Here is a 19,080-nt window from a genome sequence, read left to right on the forward strand (position 1 = left end):
CCTTAACTTCACCAAAAAAGACTCACATTTACAACAGGCACTCGAGCACTATATTCTTACAACCCTGAGGAATAATATAGGGTGCTCAGGGTCATCATCCCCAGTGTCAGTCTAGAACGTTGGGCCTCACGATTTCACAGTATCTTAATGCCTGAGCCATCTTGCCAACCCTTGCACAATTATATCTAATATTCTTTATAAGAATCTTCTTAGCTTTGACCACTTTTTCCCCCTAAGGAAGACCAAAACAGAAAACAGATAAAAATGGAGTTCTTACTGAAACAAGGCATCTTTCCCCAGTTTCTGGTCAGTTCTTGTCCTTCCTGTGATTCTTTCCTTTCCTTGGCTGGAATTGTATGAGCAATCTCCTAAGATACAACCAGGGAACCATGGGATACAGGGGCCCTTCTTACATGCTGGGCAGTGCTAAAGCGATACAGCTCTTTGAAGGTGACATATGGGCTTTGATATCAAACACAAAGTGATAAAGAAGAAAGAGGCTAAATCTGGTTTCTAATGACCATGAATCAGAAGGCTCGATGACAGATCTTGCTTCTTCCTCCAAGCTATTCATGTGATGAAGTGAAAGCCTTCACCTCTGTCTTCTCTGTGATCTGAGGAGGTCGATTCATTCCACAGTAGTCATAACTGTAGCCTTGATGCTGGACCCCTTTGTCAGTGCATACAAACATCTGAACAGCTCTTCACACTCATTCCACAGGTCCCCTTGTTCTGCAGCTGGTAGCACTGATGATGACAATTCCTAGAGCCTTGTGTCACGTACAGTCACCAGAGTGAGACAGAAGCGGGACAAATGCAAGATTCAGAACTGCCCACAACCCACTCCAGTCAAGTCAAACTCTACCCACAACATCTTGGGAATCCATGCTGTTAGAGGTTTCTCCCACGATTCTAATAAACACCAAAATGGAAAATCATCGTCCAAGCAAAACTATGAGACTTGTGGTGGGCAATTTCACTCAAACTCAGATGGTCTACAGGCTCTCTGGTGGGTGTTGTTGCTGTTAGGACTAGCTGATAACACTCACCTGTAATACTTTTGCTTGTGTATCAAGCATGTGTCTGTCTTGTCATAACAGAATACTAAGCTCCCAACCAAATACCCAGCCACACTCCTGTGCACACCCAAAGCTTTCTTAAGAAAGATGTCAATCCTGTCAAAGACTGTTCTTGTTGCTAGAGAACTGGAGTATTGTAACTCCTTTCCCAGAGGCCACACTGTGGATGATTCCTAGTTCTGTTGACAGTCTTAGAAAGAGCAATGCATTTTACGTGAGTAACTTCATTTTCTCTCTCAAATGATGTCATAGACACTGTTTTTGAACATAGTAAATGAACCTGTGAGTTCACCTAATAACTCGGAGGCTCTATCCTGCTAATGCTGCTGGGGTATTTGGCTTCCTGTCACAAGTGACTGGATCATAAGCTAGCATGTGCCATTTCTGTGTAGAGCTACTGGTTCCACTCACTGTGTGTTCTCTGTCTCTCTCTCTCTCTGTCTCTCTGTCTGTCTGTCTCTCTCTCTCTCTCTGTGTGTGTGTGTGTGTGTGTGTTGAGACAGGGACTTTCTTTGTAGCCCTACTGACTTTGAATTCACTATGTAGATCAGGCTGACCTCCAACTCACAAAGATCCACCCACCTCTGCTACTCAAGTGCTGGCACTAAAGACATGCGACACCAGACATGGTACACATGTGTTTAAGGAAGTTGTTTTTTTGTTGTTGTTGTTTTTTGTTTTTGGTTTTTTGGTTTTTTGGTTTTTTTTTTTTTTAAGTGATTTAGACCTCTGAAGGTAATCCAAAGCTCTCGAAGCAATCCTCTATTTCAGTTTGCTTGTCCTAATTATCCCATTGCTCTATGGTCACTGAGACTATGGCAACAGTCCTGAGGATGAGGGGAGATGTGGCACCTAATTCTTGTAGAAAGGAGAGTTGTGCACAGGGATTAAGGCAATGAAACTATTCCTTATGGTGCTTTAATGGTGGACACCTCACTACACGTTTGTCAAAACTCACAGAAAGGACACCAAGAGTGAGATGTGATGTAAATTGTGGCCTCTGCAAGATTATGAGATGCCAGTTTAGGTTCAGCCTCTGGAACAAATGTACCACTCTGAAGGGGGCTTTGATGATGGGGGAGGCCGTGCATGTGTGAGGTCAGCAGAAAGAGGGACTCTGTATTCCCTGCTCAGTTTTTACTATGAACCTGAAACTGTTCATAAATAAATAAGGCCTAGTTAAACATGTCGTCTCATACCTCTAATCCCAGGGCATTGGAGAATGGTAAATTTGAGGATAACTTAGGCTACATAGTCGAGTCCTCAAAATAAACAGGGCAAGGGATGTAACTCAACTGATAGAACGCTCACCTAGCATGCACAAAGCCCTGGGTTTGATCCCCAGCACCACATAAATTGGACATGCTGGCACAGCCTGTAATGTCAGAACTTGGGAAGTGAATACAGGAGTATCAGATGTTCAACTCTGTCATCTGCAGTTCAAGTTTAAGGCCAGCCTGGGCTACATGAGACTCTGTCTCTAGTGAACAGAGAAAGAGGAGAGTGGGGAACCTTGCCTTAAATTTTTCCTTTAACCCTAGGAATTGGAGAGCAGTTAACTGAACCAAATCCTGAGACCCAGCCATGTCTCCTGACCACACACTCTCCTGGTCGTGACTCTGAAGAATAGCTTGTCCTCTGCTCCTGGGTTTGTCCCTGCACTTTGAACCTCTTTCTTCCTTGCTAATGACTTACATGTAACCTTTGTCTAACCTAGAATCATCTGCAAAGTTCCTCTATCCAGAGGATTCAAGAAGTGTCTCTTTCAATGTCTGCCATGCACTCTGCCTCAACTTGCCCCAAATGGAAAGTATTGGCTCCCCCACTCAGTGCCTCTCATACTCAGTCTCTGCGTTAAAGCACACAGCCTGCTGTGCAGACAGGAACCCTAGTTATCTTCAGCCTTCCTGCTAACTCACAACAGTCTTCCTTGTCATCAGCTAGAGTCAACTGAATACTTGGGGTGTCTGGGATCCTTCTAAAAGCCCAATAAAATTACATTATAATCAAAGATTAAAAGAGAACGCATAAACCAGGAAGGACAAACTGTGCATGGAGAGAAGACAGCAGTTTCAGAAGATGGGAAGCAAAGGGACAACAGAAACTGGCTTGGCCTGAAAGCAAAAAATAGTACCCAAGTCGGTGATGGGGAAAGCCAGAAACAATCCATGTAACACTGGAGGGACCCAGAGGGCTCACAGAGATGAGCCATAGGCTGCTAATGGAAGCAGGCAAGTAAAACATCGCACATGTCCCGTCTCATAAACACAGCCTGCAGCTTCTGTTTACTTTGTCTAAAAGCATGCCGAGGACGTGCCCCATTGGAACAAAGAGGAAGCCAAAGCTTAGGATTTAACACAGAGGCAGCACAGGGTGTTCTGGCTTGTCCGTGAAGGAATACCCTGGGGCTGTAGACTTGGAAAGTTAAGTCATTGGTGCAAGGCTATGCAGCCAGTATGGTGAACTTTGAAGTTAGGAAACAAACTCAGGTATGTCCAATTTAAATAAAGTGTTTCTGCCGCCAGGTAACTCTAGGCCAGAAAATGCCCAACACGGGTATCAGTAGTCTCAAATACAAATATACCATGAAAATTAAACAAGCCAGCACCCAGCTGATTCAAGGAGCATTTGACACATGATGTTTTACTTAAAGTTAAAAATATAAGCTACCATTGTTGCCTCTGCCAAACGTCTCAAAGAGGTTTAGCATTTTACCCAGACTTAAAAAGACAAAAAGAATGTTGATGCCCAGTGTGCTGTTTAGGTTGATTGGTTGTTTGGTTGATTTTTTGGCCAACTTGACACAAGCTAGGGTCACCTTGGAAGAGGGAGCCTCACCTGAGGGAAATGCCTGCATCAGACTGGCCTGGAGGCAAGTCAATGGTGCATTTTCTTGAGGAATGATTGATGTGGGAGGGCCCAGCACATAATGGTGGTGCCACCTGAACAGGGGATCCTGGGTGTATGAGAAGGCAGGATGAGCACACCATGGGCATCAGGCCTGTAAGCAATGTTTCTCTGTGGTCTCTGCTTCAGCCTGAGCTGGAGTAGCAGCCTTGGCTTCCTTCAGCGATGTGCTGTAGGCTGAATAAACCCTGTCCTCTGCCAGGTTCATCTGTCATGGTGTTTATCACAGCAAAAGAGACCAAACTAGGACAGTCAGTTAGCTTTAACAAACATAACAAAATGTCATAGACTTAAGTAACATAACAAAACAAGCAAACATCTCATTCTCAGTTCTTGAAGGCTAAGAAGTGGACAGCCAAGATGTTAGCAGGTTCTGTTCCTGATGTGTGAGTTCTTCCTGGCTTGGAGAGAGTGCTCCTTCTCTGTGTATCCTGTAATGGAAGACACAGTCTAGTTCCCCCCTGGTCTCACCATAGGGGCCCCCTTGTGACTTCATTCTAACTTAATCACCTCCCAAAGAATCCATCTCTAAATATGGGAAAGCCCTTATCTAGCCTCAGGGGATGGGTTTCCAGACTCCCAGTGGATGCCTGAAACCATGGACAGTATTAAATCTTGCATATATTATGTTTCTCCTATAGGTAAATGTCTATAATAAGTTTAATTTGTAAATTAGGCATAATATGAGATTAACAATAACTGATAATAAAATAGGACAATTGTGATAATGTATTATAACAAGTTGAATGAATGTGAACTCTTCTTTGGGAAGCTCTTGTCATGTTGTATTCATGCTTCTGGTGAGAATGTAAGATGATGCTCTTCCCATCTGTAAAATAATAATAAAGTTTACCGAGAGATCAGAGGAATAGAACAAGCCAAGCCACAAGTTCTTACTGCTAGGAAATCCTCAGGCCAAAAGAGAGCTACTTCCTGTATACTCATGCCTATATACCTTTCTATGCCCTGCCATCTTACTTCCTTTCTCTACCCAGCTACATCATTTCCTCTTTCTGCCCAGCTCTATCACTTCCTGTTGGTCTGTTTAGACCTCCAGACCTCTATGGTTAACTAGTGCTGGGATTAAAGGTGTGTGCTACTACATCTGGCTCTGTTCCCAGTGTGGCCTTGAACTCACAGATATCTGAATCAATCTCTGCCTCCCAAATGCTAGGATTAAAGGAGTGTGCTACCACTGCCTGACTTGTATATTTAATATAGTCGCTGGCTTTTTCCAATGATCCTCAGGCAAGTTTTATTTGTTAGAGCACAAATAAAATATCACCACACATCTGCTGAGATGAGGCAAGGTGAGCGACGCAAGCAGAACCAGGAGGAGGATGCAGCAATGCCCATTGGCCTTGGCTAACTGAACTCACAGAAGGTAAAGGCGTGAGTAAAACCTGGGGGTTCGGGTCTGGCGGTAAAGTGCTTACCTTGCATGTGTGAGGTCCCTTGTTTGATTCCCAGCACCTCCAGAGTAAATAAGTAAATAAGTAATACATTTTAAAAATCAGTCCTAGCCAGGCAGTGGCGCCCACCTTTAATCCCAGCACTCGGGAGGCAGAGACAGGCAGATCTCTATGAGTTCGAGGTCAGCCTGGGCTACAGAGCGAGATCCAGGAAAGGCGCAAAGCTACACAGGGAAACCCTGTCTTGACAAACAAACAAACAAACAAAGAGATTGCCTCTAATAAGCTACAAAGAGAATGATCCCCAAGGCTGTCCTCTGTCTACCACACATGTGCCATGCCAGGTGCAGACACAGAAACATACACACAGTACACACACAAACTATATACTACACATCACATACATACACACATATACACATGCTACAAAATACACACAACATACACACTACATGACTTTTTAAATAAATGACTTCACATAGAAGGGTAGGGCCGTAAAGGGATAATATTAACAAAAAGAGAGAGGCCCACCACAAGGATGTATATGCCAGACATTTGTCAAAAAATGCAGTTCCTAACTAGCTACAGTTCAGCACTTGGCCAAAAGGTTGCTTTAAACCTTTGGGATTTAGAAGAAATATGTTGTTTCTCCATTTCTCTGGGTTCTGCAGGCCTATCCCCAAAGTGATGAGGTCATCAGAAAGCCGCAAACCTGCTCTCGATTATCGTCACCCCAGAGGATTAACCTTCACAGAATTAAGATTAATGCCATGCCCTTAAATCTTGGAGGTGAGGAAGAAAGCATCAATTTGAAGACTATTTTCCTATCTTCTCAGAACTGTGATTGCAGACATTGTGCACTGTGTTACCCGTTCTTCACATCTGAGGGGCGTTTTGTCCATAGATAAATCTGTATCCTTGCTTTGATCATGCAATGGCAACTTCATAACCCAATGCCAGGAATGGACTTAGTGCTCAACAGCAGCTGTTTAATTCACACCAAATGCTCCAAAATAGCTTCCTTCTTCATGTAAATATATATAAATAAGTACAATTATTTATGTTCATGCATTTCAAATACACTTTCTGCTATTTTTTTGAACAGGTGGGGTTTAGACAAATAGAATTAGATATATTGTTGAATTCTGGAATCTTACAAGTGTCAGGAAAGAAAAACATGTATCCTGATAAATGACAGCAGGGTGGGAGACACCTTATAAATATAATGGATTCTATGGCATCCTTATAATTTTAAAACATTGGATCCATTTGCCTTCTGAAATTTCAACAGAAACATGTGGAAGTCCTCAGTGGGAATAGTTACCTGCTTACCTGCTAAATACATTGCTTTCTGTGGGGGGGAGACACCTTAATATCTTGCTTAATCATTTTTGTCTACATAGTCAGCATTAGTGAGGTTACTCTGCTGTGACAAACATCCCCAACCTCTTCGAGATTTAAATCATGACAAGCTTGTTTTTTATTTCCAAATATCCATATCTGGTGGACAGAGCTTTCTACTCTACAATATCCTCACTTGGGAACCTAGACTGGAAAAGCAAAATGCTCTTATTCCTTCCTCCAATGATGCACCTGAAAAGTCTCATCCCACTGTTGTTTTCAGTCTTAAATTTAAGATTTTCCATCATTCAACAGTGCAGCAGGAACAGAGTAGGAATATGGTAAGAACTACCCTTGGCGGTGGAGAAGGAGACACACAGACCCTGGCTGGCAGCGATTCTGAATCCATTGGGCAGGTATTTCAGAGACTTTCAGTGAGAAAAAATGCTCACCTGAACATCCAAAGGGCCTTTTCCATTATTCTCTGTGGCAGCATTTGAAGCAGATCCCATGGTCTGAATGACTGTGACACCCCACCATCACCAGGTGCATAAGTTAACATCTTTGCACCCTTCTGGGGGGGGGGGTGGAATGAGAGAGCGGGACTTCTGGGAAGTGATTAGAGCATGAGGACTCCACCCTTTTGAACCAGATCGGTGCACTCACAGAAGGCTCCAGAGAGCTCACAGGTCCCTTCCGCCATGTAAAGACCCTCCACTGAGGAAGGCAACTCTTGATGAAAGGGCTAGTGCCTAGAATTCCCAGCATCTCAAACTATGAGAAATAGTGTGTGCATGCATGACCGGGGTGCACATGGTTGCAGCAGCATGGCGAGGCCAGGGACAACTTCGTATGTCGTTCCTCAGGGGCCAGCCACTTAATTTTGTTTGTTTGTTTTGAGACAGAGCCTCTCACTGACCTGAAACTCATTTGTTGAGTTCCAGGGAGCTTCCTGTCTCTGCCTCCCCAGTAGTGGAATTATAAAGACTCATGATCATTTCTCTCTCTTTCTCTGTCTCTCTCTCTCTCCCTCTTTTTAACATGGGCATCACCATATCAGTTTTTGTTTGTTTGTTTGTTTGCAGGGGGAAAGTATGGTTTTTGAGGTTTGAACCTGGGTCTTTGTGCTTACAAAGCAAACACTATACCGACTGAGCCATCTCCCCAATCCCAATAAATAGATTTAATTCTTTATAGGCTTCCCAGCCTATGGCATTTTGTTACAGCTGCTCCAGTGTACTAAGTCAGAAGGCAATGAAAAGGTATCCTTCCTGGGGCTGGGGCTGTAGCTTAGTCAAGTGTTTGCTAGAATATAGGAAGTGCTGCTGGGGTTTGGTTCCTGGCACTGCATAACATTGGTCATGGTGGTGGACATAGGTAATGCCAACACTCAGGAGGCAGAAGCAAGAGAATCACAAGTCAGCCTCTGTCTCAGCTGCCAACTCAAGGAGGCACGGCCTAGAAGCCTGCCTGCTACCATCTGGGAAAGCAGGCAAACAATCTTCACTCTCCCCCCTGACCTCCCATTCCAATCTCCCAGATTTATCCCATTTAGCAGCAGCCCCACCAGCTGTGGCCTCCTCATATTCTCTGCCCCATTCCCCACTAATCATGCAAATCATCTCCTACAGCCTTCCTCCACAACCTTTGTCTCAGGCATCAACCCCAGGAGACACACCCAAGAAACCTGCTGGCCACTCAGACTGCTAGATCAGGTTGGCAATGTTCACTCCAGCCCCTACCCTCCAGTTCCAGTTCACCAGTCTTAACAGTCACATAGCAGACTACTTGCTGTGGCCTCTTCTTCCTCTGCCTCCATTCCCAGGGGTCTACACAGATCCTGGTGGCACACCCAGGTTTTTTCTCCCTCCTCTGTACCCTCCCACCTCCCCACCTCCCTTTAGCCCATCCCCATTCTTTAGGGTCAGCCACCAATAACTAGAAAAACTTTTTACCCAGGACCCCCAGAGGCCACACCCAGCAGATTCTCATAAGCCCTCCCTACACCAGGCCACCCACAGCCACCATACTTGCCATAACCAGAGAAACAGAATCTAAGAAACCAAGGAGCAAAAGAGGTATCCAACAAGCAAATGCCCATATTAGCCTAGAATTGTAATCATCCCAAACCCAGAGGCCTAGGGGCCAGCATGCAAACACAATCAATAACAGTCAGGACAATTTGACTCCCCTAGAGCCCAGCAACCCTACAGTAGGACATGAGAAATGCAGCACAGTTGAAGCACAAGGAATTCAAAATTGCTATTATGCATATGCTCAAAGACAAAAAACAAGAAGAGAATAAATTCACTAATGAAACCTAGGAAAATGCAAACAGTGGATGAAATGAAGAAAACAATTCAAGACATGAAAGTGGAAACAGAATCATTAAAGAAGACCCAAACTGAGAGGAAACTGGAAATGAAACATGTAAGAACTCAAACAGGAAACTCAGAGGCGAGCCTCACCAGCAGACTACAAGAGATGGAAGACAGAATCTCAGGCCGTGAAGATAAAATAGAAGAAGTGGATAGCTCAATCCAATAAAATGTTAAATCTGAAATAGTCCAGGCACAAAACATCCAGGAAACCTGGGACACTATGAAAAGACCACATCGAAAAATAACAGAAACAGAGGAAGAAGAAACCCAGGTTAAAAGCACAGAAAGTATTTTTAACAAAATCATAGAAGAAAATTACTATAACTTGAAGAAGGGGGTGCCCATTAAGGCACAACATGTATACAGAACACCAAATAGACTGAACCAGAGAAGAAAGTCCACATACCACATGATAATCAAAACACTAAACGTACAGAACTATGAAAGAATATTAAAAAGCTGCAAGGGGAAAAGATCAATAACATATAAAGGCGGACCTATTAGAACAATGCTTGATTTTTCAATGGAGACTAAAAGCCAGAAGGGCCTGGACAGATGTTCCATAAACTCTAAAAGACCACAGATGCCAGCTCAGATACACAGCATGAATTTCTATCACAACAGAGGGAGAAAGAAAAACAGTTCATGGTAAAACCAAACTTAAGCATTATATATCTACAAATCTCTCTCTATAGAAAGCACCAGAAGGACAACTTCAACCTGAAGAGGTTAATCACACCCAACAACAATAAGTAATAAATAATATCAGACCAGCAAATCAAAAGAGAGGCAGAAGAAACCCACACCACAGCAACAAAACAATGGTAATCCACCAACATTGCCCATTGATAACTGTCAATATCAATGGTCTTGACTCCCCAGTAAAAAGATACAGATTGGGTTCAAAGCAGGATTCATCCTTCTGCTGCATCTAAGAAACATGCCTTAAGGTCAAGGATAGACATCACCTCAGGGTAAAAGAATGGAAGGAGATCTTTCAAACAAATGGACCCAAGAAGCAAGCCACTGTAGCCATTTGAATATCTGACAAAATAGACTTCAAACCAGGGCTAACCAGAAGAGATAGGAAAGGACATCAAATACTCATCAAAGGAAAAATCCACCAAGAGGATATTGCAGTTCTTAACATCTATGCAATAAACACAAGGGCACCCAAGTTCATAGAAGAAACATTACTACAGCTTTGATCACATATGGACCCTCACACAGTGATAGCAGTTGACTGCAATACTCCATTCTCATCAATAGACAGGTCATCCAGACAAAAACTAAACAGAGAAATGCTGGAGCTAAATGATGCCCTAATTCAAACAAATTTAGCAGTATTTACAGAACATTTTGCCAGACACAAAGAAATATACCCTTTTCTCAGCACCTTATAGATTTGTTTTCCAAAACTGACCACACACTGGGACACAAAAGAAGGCTCAACAGATACAAGAAATTGGACATAACACCCTGAATCTGACCACCATAGATTAAAGCTGGACATCAAGAACAACAGAAACAACTGAACACTTATGAACTCCTGGAAACTGAACAACTCATTCCTGAATGAAAAAATGGGTCAAGAAAGAACTTAAAATCTTAAGTGAATGAAAATGAAAACACAACATACAAATGGACACAATGAAAGTAGTTCTAAGAGGGCAAGTTCATAGCACTAAGTGCCTTCATTGGGGGGGGGGGTTCATATTAATAACTTAACTGCACACCTGGAAGCTTCAGAACAAAAAGAAGAAATGACACCCAAAGGAGTAAACAGCAAGAAACCCAAACTCAGGGCTGGAACCAATAAAATGGAAGTAAACAAACAAAAACCATCCCAAAAACATCCATGAAACAAAGAGTTGGTTCTTTGAGAAAATCAATAGAGCTGGAAACCCCTTAGCAAGATTACTAAAATTTAGAGAGGGGTGGCCCAAATTAACAAAATTAAAGATAAATAGGGAGACATAACTGTTAGGGTTCTGCCGCGGTCCAGCTGCAAGATCACACATGCACAGTTCAGGAGCTAGACAAGGGGTCTATGTCATCAGTGTGTGTTAGTGATTAAGTACGTATGCGCACAGCACGGTCACGCAATCTGCGCATGCGTGGCATAGCTCTGTAAGCCCACCTGCTCCTTTAAAGAGCCATGACTCAGACCCCACCCACTCTCTCTCTCCTGTTCCCTCTTCTCAACCACCATCTTCCCCTCTCTCTGCGCATGCTCCTTCCCCAGGCCTGGTTCTCTTCCTCCTAATAAAGCTCTGATGCTGATTCTGGGTTCTGTCCTGACTGTGACCTTTCCATACAGTAACCAGCGCTGTGTATCATTCTTACAATAACCACAGACACCAAGGAATTCCAGAGAATCATAAGGACATACTTTAAAAACCTGTACTCCACCAAATTGGAAATTTTTTTTTAAGTATAATTTTCTCAATATACAGCAGCTACCAAAGTTAAATCAGAACAGATAGGCAATTTAAACAGACCTATAACCTCTAGTGAAATAGAAACTGTAATTAAAATTATCCCAATTTAAAAAAAAAATCAGGGGCAGATGGTTTTAGCACAGGATTTTACCCTGACTCCCAAACCACACACAAAGACCCACCCAACAAAGAAAGAGTTAGAGAACAACTTCCCCGAGTAACACAGATGCAAGCCTATGCCCAACATTAGATAACACAGACAAGTTCAATGGCGTCTTTGGAAGTTCTTTGCCTCAAAATGCTTTGTCAGGGCTTTATTATTATTATTATTATTATTATTATTATTATTATTATTATTATTAAATGTTACAGGTCCTTTGCATAGATATTACAGGTTCCAGTTTTATGTCTTTAGGTGGTTCCTATGTATAGGAGTGTATCTCTGCATCTGTTTCTTGTGTTTTCCTTGGCTCTTTTTCTTGTTTGTTTGTTATGAGAGACGGAAAAGGTGTGGTTCAGAGGAGAGGGGAGGTGGAGAGGGTATCAGAGGGGTCTGGGGAGGAGAAACTTATCAGAACATATTAAATTAAAAAAAAACACTCCATTTTCTTTTTGTAGGGGGCATTAGAGACAAAATTTCTCTGTGTAACCCTGGCTATCCTGGGATTTCCTCTGTAGACCAGGCTGGCCTCATCACTCCTGGCCTTAAAAAAAAAAAAAAAAATTAGCCTGGGCAGTGGTGGTGCACACCTTTAGTCCCAGCACTCGGGAAGCAGAAGCAGGTGGATCTCTGTGAATTCGAGGCCAGCCTGGGCTACCGAGTGAGTTCCAGGAAAGTCGCAAAGCTTCACAGAGAAGCCCTGTCTTGAAAAAAAAAAAAAATCTATATTCAATAATGAAAAAAATTTTAGTCCAAGTTAATTCTTGACTACATAGTGAGTGTTTGTGGCCAGCCTGGGCTACATGAGACACTGTCAAAAAGAAAGGGAAGAGAAGAAAAGAGGAGGGGAGGGCAAGGGGGAGAGGGGGGAGGGGAAGGGAAGGGCTGGGAGGGGAGGGGTCTTCTTAAAAATGACCGCTTTCTCAATCCACTTCTTGCTCTTAGATGATGAGTTCCAAGTCTGTTTAAGTCTGCATGTATGTGAATGAATGTGCAAGTGTGCGCATGTGAGTATATATGTACGTCCTTCGTGTGTCCTAAGGAACTGTCACCGTCTCTTTCCTTCAAACTAACTAACAGACGCTTCCTTTGTTAATGTGGCTCTGCCCTCAACACAGCTTCTTACACATTTTGTTCAGGTCAGCTTCATACGCCATTGATCACAGTCCTTTTGAGACATATGCATGCATTTGCTTTTTCTTCCTCCTCCCTATTCCTCTCGCAACCAATCTTCCTAATTCTCTGGAGTAATCATCTTGAATAAAAGCGTCCCTTGGCCCCGAGTCACTCTTTTTGAACACCCCGCTGTTGACTGTTGTTATTCAGAGTCATCTTAATTCAGTCATAGGCTTTAACAATGGGTACAAGAACTATTCCCCTAATTTGTCCCTGGATGTAAAGTTGGCTTTTCCTTGACCCCTGCCACTGCTATTTAGGATTGGGTCTTCTTTTAGGCTTATATGCCTATGACCTCTATTTTCTTACTTTACTACTTAAAGAGAATCGATTTCCTTTGGGGTTTACCTCTTTCTTGCAACTTTGTTCAAAACAGCCATCAACAGACAGCCCATGTTATTAATTATAACCCTTTTCCCCAGTCTCTTCCCTTAAAGGTGGGAGTACAACCTAGGGTACTCTGAATTCCTGCAGACCCCATTTCTTACCACCACCACCCCTGCATGGTTCTTATGCCAACACAGCAGCCCACTTCTATGGAATGAGTGTACCAATGGCCTTCTTATTCGAAATATACAGTGTTGGGGTGGGGGCGAAATCCTGGCATCTCAGCAGCTTAGGAGAAATTATTGCCTTCTGCTACGTATCCAGTTTGGGTCAAGGGAGGACACTTTCTATTAGCTTTACTCAGGGACCCAAGATGATGGAATCTGAACCAATGAGGAGTATCAGTCATGGTCATGGAAGAGAACAGAAACAAGCATGCATCTCTCCCAATGTGACTCATATTATTTCTGCTGACATTTCATTGGCTGAAACAAGTCATGGGGCCAAATTCAAGTGGCTGAAAGGGTAAAATCTGTGTCTCCAGTAGACATGGAATTCCTGCCAAACAGCACTAGTGACTGCATAACACCCTTCCATAAACCTGCCTGTGCTTTCACACACACACACACACAGTTTATGTTAAGCTTGTAGTCTCTGCTCTCTCATAGAACCTCCCTGTTCCAAGAAAAAGAGATTGAAATTTAATTCTCAGGGTTTCCAGTTTCAAATTATTGTCTCTGGCATTGTTGATGTTTAAAGAAAAAAAAAAACAACAGCTAAAATGGAGAGGAGACATTTACAGACAGACATGGGAGCAGGTAACTGAGTATGTAAGTGTTTGTGTTTGCAAATGTCACAGGCAGGTTGGCTTGTACCTTTTCAGGCCAAGTGAATTGTTCTCTAAGCTCCAAAGCAAAGACAAGTATTAGCAATATCAATTGCCTTAAAACGTTGAAGGCAGATCCACCTAGCCCTAGAGTATGGAATTCAATATCATCCAAGTTGAATTTTCCCATTGGTTGTCTGGTTACTCAATAAATATTCAATTGATTGAGTAATCCCATGGCCCTGACAAATATTGTGGCCACAGAAGGAAACAACAATCAGCCAGATGAAGAAAGAGTTTCCATTCCAAACCCCTTTGGCCATGACCACAGCTTGGTCATAAAGCTGGGAGCATTTGGCCAAGGCTGATGCTGGAATGGAGCTAGACACTATTTATAAACTCTGGGAAGAGATTCTAGTGAAATGTTTAAGTGTGCTTTTGGAAAGCGAGTAGCTTTGTCCATTTTACTGTCCAAACTTTCTTTGATCCATTAATTTCACATTTCCTCTGATTTCTATTCAAGAACAAAACAGTCATTTTTTTTTCTTAATATGGTGAGCAACAAATCATTTGCTCATGATTGAAAACCTTGTGAACAAATAACTGTAGCTCTTTCCTCCATCCTGAGCCTAGGGTTCTGTGAAAAAAGGCATTGCCAAAAAGTGTGTCTTTCACATAAGGCCCTCAAGACCAGTCTTCCTCAGCAGAGCAGAGATACCCCGACTGGGGATGGTGAACAAGAAAGGGTGTTCCCAGGGATATCAGCATCTTCTCCCAGTCTTTCCTGGAAACCCATGGTGTGACTATCACTATATCAGAGACTACTGGGGCAGGCCAGGGGACTCTGTGACAGTACAAAGTGGCTCTAATTGTAGTTGACTTTTTGTAATGTAATGTGCAGTAAAGCATCAGGTAGGTCACATTCACAGAGGCTGGTGGACATCAGCAAATCTTTTTGACAGACAGGATTTGAACTAGAACCACTGAGCTAGAAGAGCAATTGAACACTTCTATGCTGAGGGAAGCCTGAGCATCAGCTCTGATCTCCTGGTGTGAAGAAACAGGCAGGTGCTGAGGTCTGAGTACAGACAACAAAAAGATGGCAGCTTACAATGGAGACAATCTAGAGAATGTTCAGCTGTTGCACGTTAGTTGGCTAGAAGGCATGAACTGTGCAGCCTCTTGCCATTAATAACTCCTAGTAATCCAGCCAGTGTACATGTTCTAATGTCAGCACTACAGGGATCTCTAAGAGGCCATTTGGTCCATCCTCCTACCTTTAGAAAGGGACATATCCCCCATATCCTGGAGGGATAAAGCAAACTATCTTTTAAGGGTTGAGGATGGTAATTTAGAGGAAAAGTAGTTCCCTAGCATGAACTATGCTGTTGGTTTAGTCCTTAGCAAAACACACACACACACACACACACACACACACACACACACACACACACACACACCTTTTAAAGCTCCCCCATCCTACAATCCTACATATCACCATGGACGGGCACCAAAAACAAGTTACCACCTAAAAGCATGAAATAATGCAATGTAAAGTAGCATGCTAAATCACTTGGGGAAAGGGTATTATTGAATGAAGAATACTAAAATAATTCACAAAAAAAAACCAAAGTGAAAACATTACAAACATGAGATTGATCAAATGGTAATTTAAGGACTATGAAAGTGCTGTCAGCAATCATGCAATAGCTTTCTCCTGTAGCCTCAGCAAGCTGGAACACAAAAACTCAAATAATAAGAAAATTGGGGGCTGGAGGTTCATGAGTACAGCACCTGTCAGCTATTTGAAAGACCCTGGGTTCAATGCCCAGGAGAGAGAGAGAGAGAGAGAGAGAGAGAGAGAGAGAGAGAGAGAGAGAGAGAAAGAAAGAAAGAAAGAAAGAAAGAAAGAAAGAAAGAAAGAAAGAAAGAGGGAGGGAGGGAGGGAGGGAGGGAGGGAAAAAAGAAAAAGAAGAAAACTTTGCTGGCAAAATCAATCCCAAGCAAAGTCAAAGCATAAATCACGCACTGGAGAAAAGATGAAACTCCTGTCCCAGAGGGCAAACGGAGCAATCAATGAGGAGCCCTACACATTTAAAGACCAATAGTCTGGTAGGAAAATGGGATGTAGCTTACAGAAAAGGAAGTTACACATGTCGAGACAAGTTCGCAATTAAAAGAAGTTCAAGATCATGAGTTAAGTTTTGTTTTATCTCTTAAGTTATCTACAGAGAAGACTGAAGAAGTACACGGTTTTGCCCAACTCACTGGAACGCAAGTTTTTGAAATATATGATAATGACTAACATATCCATTTGTCTTTCATTTTTAAGAGCTTGCTTTTAGATAACACTTTAGTATTTACTCATTAACATACACACACAGAAATGCATGTGTATGTGTATATATACACTTGTGTGTGTGTGTGTGTGTGTGTGTGTGTGTGTGTGTTTATGTATGTATATATGGTTTGGAGTTTTTGTTGTTGTTTGTTTTTTGAGGCAGGGTCTCTCTGTGTAGCCCTGGCTGACCTGGAACTCATTCTGTAGATCAGGCTGGCCTTGAGCTCACAGAAATCCTCCTGCCTCTGCTCTCATGTGCACATCTCCTAGCATCTCTAATCCTGAATCATCCTTTGGTAAAATGGCACATTGATTTCACTGTGAGAGATAAATCAGTCTCTTAAAATATACATTTATATTTTTATATTTTATTAATTTTTATTTGAGACAGTTTCATGAATCCCAATCTGGCCTCAAACTCTCGGAGTATCTCAAGATGATCTTGTATTGCTGACCCTTGAACTTCTGAGTTTCAGCTGTCTTGCTGAAACCAAGTGTTTCATCATTCTCAAGTCAGGCCAGCTTCTCTTCTTCCCGTCCTTACACACATGGCAGAAACTCAAATCTTGACGTAATGTGAGCCATCAGTAACCATATCATCACCGACAGGGATCTCTCCAGGTTCTACTTGTCACAGATGAGACTATCACAGCAGTTCTCAACCCTCCTAATGCTGCGACCTTTTAATACAGTTCCTCATGTGGTGGTGACCCCCAACCATAAAATGATTTCATTGCTATTTCATAACTGTAATTCTGCTACTGTTATGAATCGTAATATAAATAGCTGATATGCAGGATATCTGAAATTCCACCCCCTGTGAAAGGGTTGTTCGATCTCCAAAGGGGTCTCGACACACAAGTTGAGAACCACTGCTCCAGAGTCTAGAGCTAGGCAGGCTTTTTGTTGCTTTTAGGGTTCCTTGAGCTAGCAACAAGCATTTAGCACAAAGGCTGTCTTCAATACCACTAGGTGTGAGCTAGCAACAGCATTTAGCACAAAGGCTGCCTTCACTACCACTAGGTGGAACCCTCCCCTAAATTAATTACCAAGGCTCATTCTGAGAGCGTCACTCGCAGGCTAATTCTAACCAAGGGTTAGTCAGGGTTGCACACACATGCACACTGGGGATAAAGGGCAGGAAGTATGTCGGGATGGGAGGAATCAAAACCTAGAACTGTGGGTCGGATCTGAGGCTAGCACTGTTTGTGATGAAGCACAATTGGATACAATGAGGGAGAGACATAAAGATGTGCACCTGGATGGGGATGTAGGTGCTGGTAGACCACACAGTGAGAGTATATCAAGCCCCAGGTTCGAGCCCAGTCTTATATAAACTGAGCATAGTAGCACATACCTGTAATCCCAGCACTGGGGTTGTAGAGGTCTATTCAAAGTCATCTAAGCTACACAGGGAATTCAAGGCCAGCCTGGCTACACAAGACCCTAGCTCAAAAAGTAAGAATAAAATGTGAGGGGAGAGCAGGTGCAAAGGGCCTGAGGCAGTGAGCAGTAAGAAACTGCAGACAGGAAGATGAGCCTCCTGGCCTTCAAGGGCTTCACAGTTTCAAGATTTCCACCTGAATGAAATGGGAGAACACTGAAGAATTTATTATTTCTAGCTTCTCATGGAAGATAGCCCAACATCTCCTTAGATATAATCATGGGAAACACCAAAAAAAAAATAATTCCCACATTGAGGAACTCTATATAAAATAGTGGCTTGATTTGTTTTTTATTAGTTATTTTCGTTGTTTGTTGTTTTGACACAGGTCTCACTATGTAAAACTATGGAGACCAGGTTGGTCCCATGCTTGTGGCAATCCTCCTGCCTCTGCCTCCTGGTGGCCAGCATTACAGATGACCAAAATATAAGCCAGGATTCTTTTTGTTTTGCTTTGCTTTTTGTTTTCTGGTTTGATTTGGTTTTTCGAGACAGAGTTTCTTTGTGTAGCCTTGGCTGTCCTAGAACTCGCTCTGTAGATCAGGCTGGCCTTGAACTCACAGAGATCCATCTGCCTCTGACTCCAGAGTGCTGGAATTAAAGGTGTGCACCACCACTGCCTGGCTAAACCAGGATTCTATAAAGTGTCAGGGTTGTAAAGGACAAATGCTTCCTTGGAACCCTTTGCAGAATAAGGAGACAGAGTGCAAAATTATGCTGAGCTAGGAAGGAGCTGTTCCACCTCAGAAGGCACTGCAGAGCCTGTGGCTCAGTGGGCAGATGGGGGAGCCCATTTTCAGGTTTCCTAGTGGCTTTATCCAGCAGCAGGTCTGCATAGAGAGGATGATTGGCCCAGCAGCCTGAATGCAGGTGTCTGAGATGGTCTGCACTTGGCTGTGCTGGGGGAGGAGGTCTTTTGCTCCACCCTTTGGCATTTCTATAAATACCCTGGGCAGAGACTGTCAGGGCCCATTGGAATAGGTTCCAGGCCCTCTCAAGGCTATCCTGTATTTTCTGGCTGTTTATCTCCACAATCTAGATCCTTCTATCTAATATTTCCTGCTTCTCCCACTCAAGAGCATTCTGGGGAAGTGTGGGGGTGGTGGGTAGCCCCACACACACAGGGAGATAGCCTGCCTGGCGGGCTCGAAGACCTGGGTTCCTGCACCAGCCTGTGTTATCAGGATAAGCTTGTGTACACCTGTGATCCCAGCACCAGGGACGTGGGAGGCAGGAAGACCAGGA

This window comes from Onychomys torridus, chromosome 13 (assembly GCF_903995425.1).
Source record: "Onychomys torridus chromosome 13, mOncTor1.1, whole genome shotgun sequence".
Taxonomy (NCBI): domain Eukaryota; kingdom Metazoa; phylum Chordata; class Mammalia; order Rodentia; family Cricetidae; genus Onychomys; species Onychomys torridus.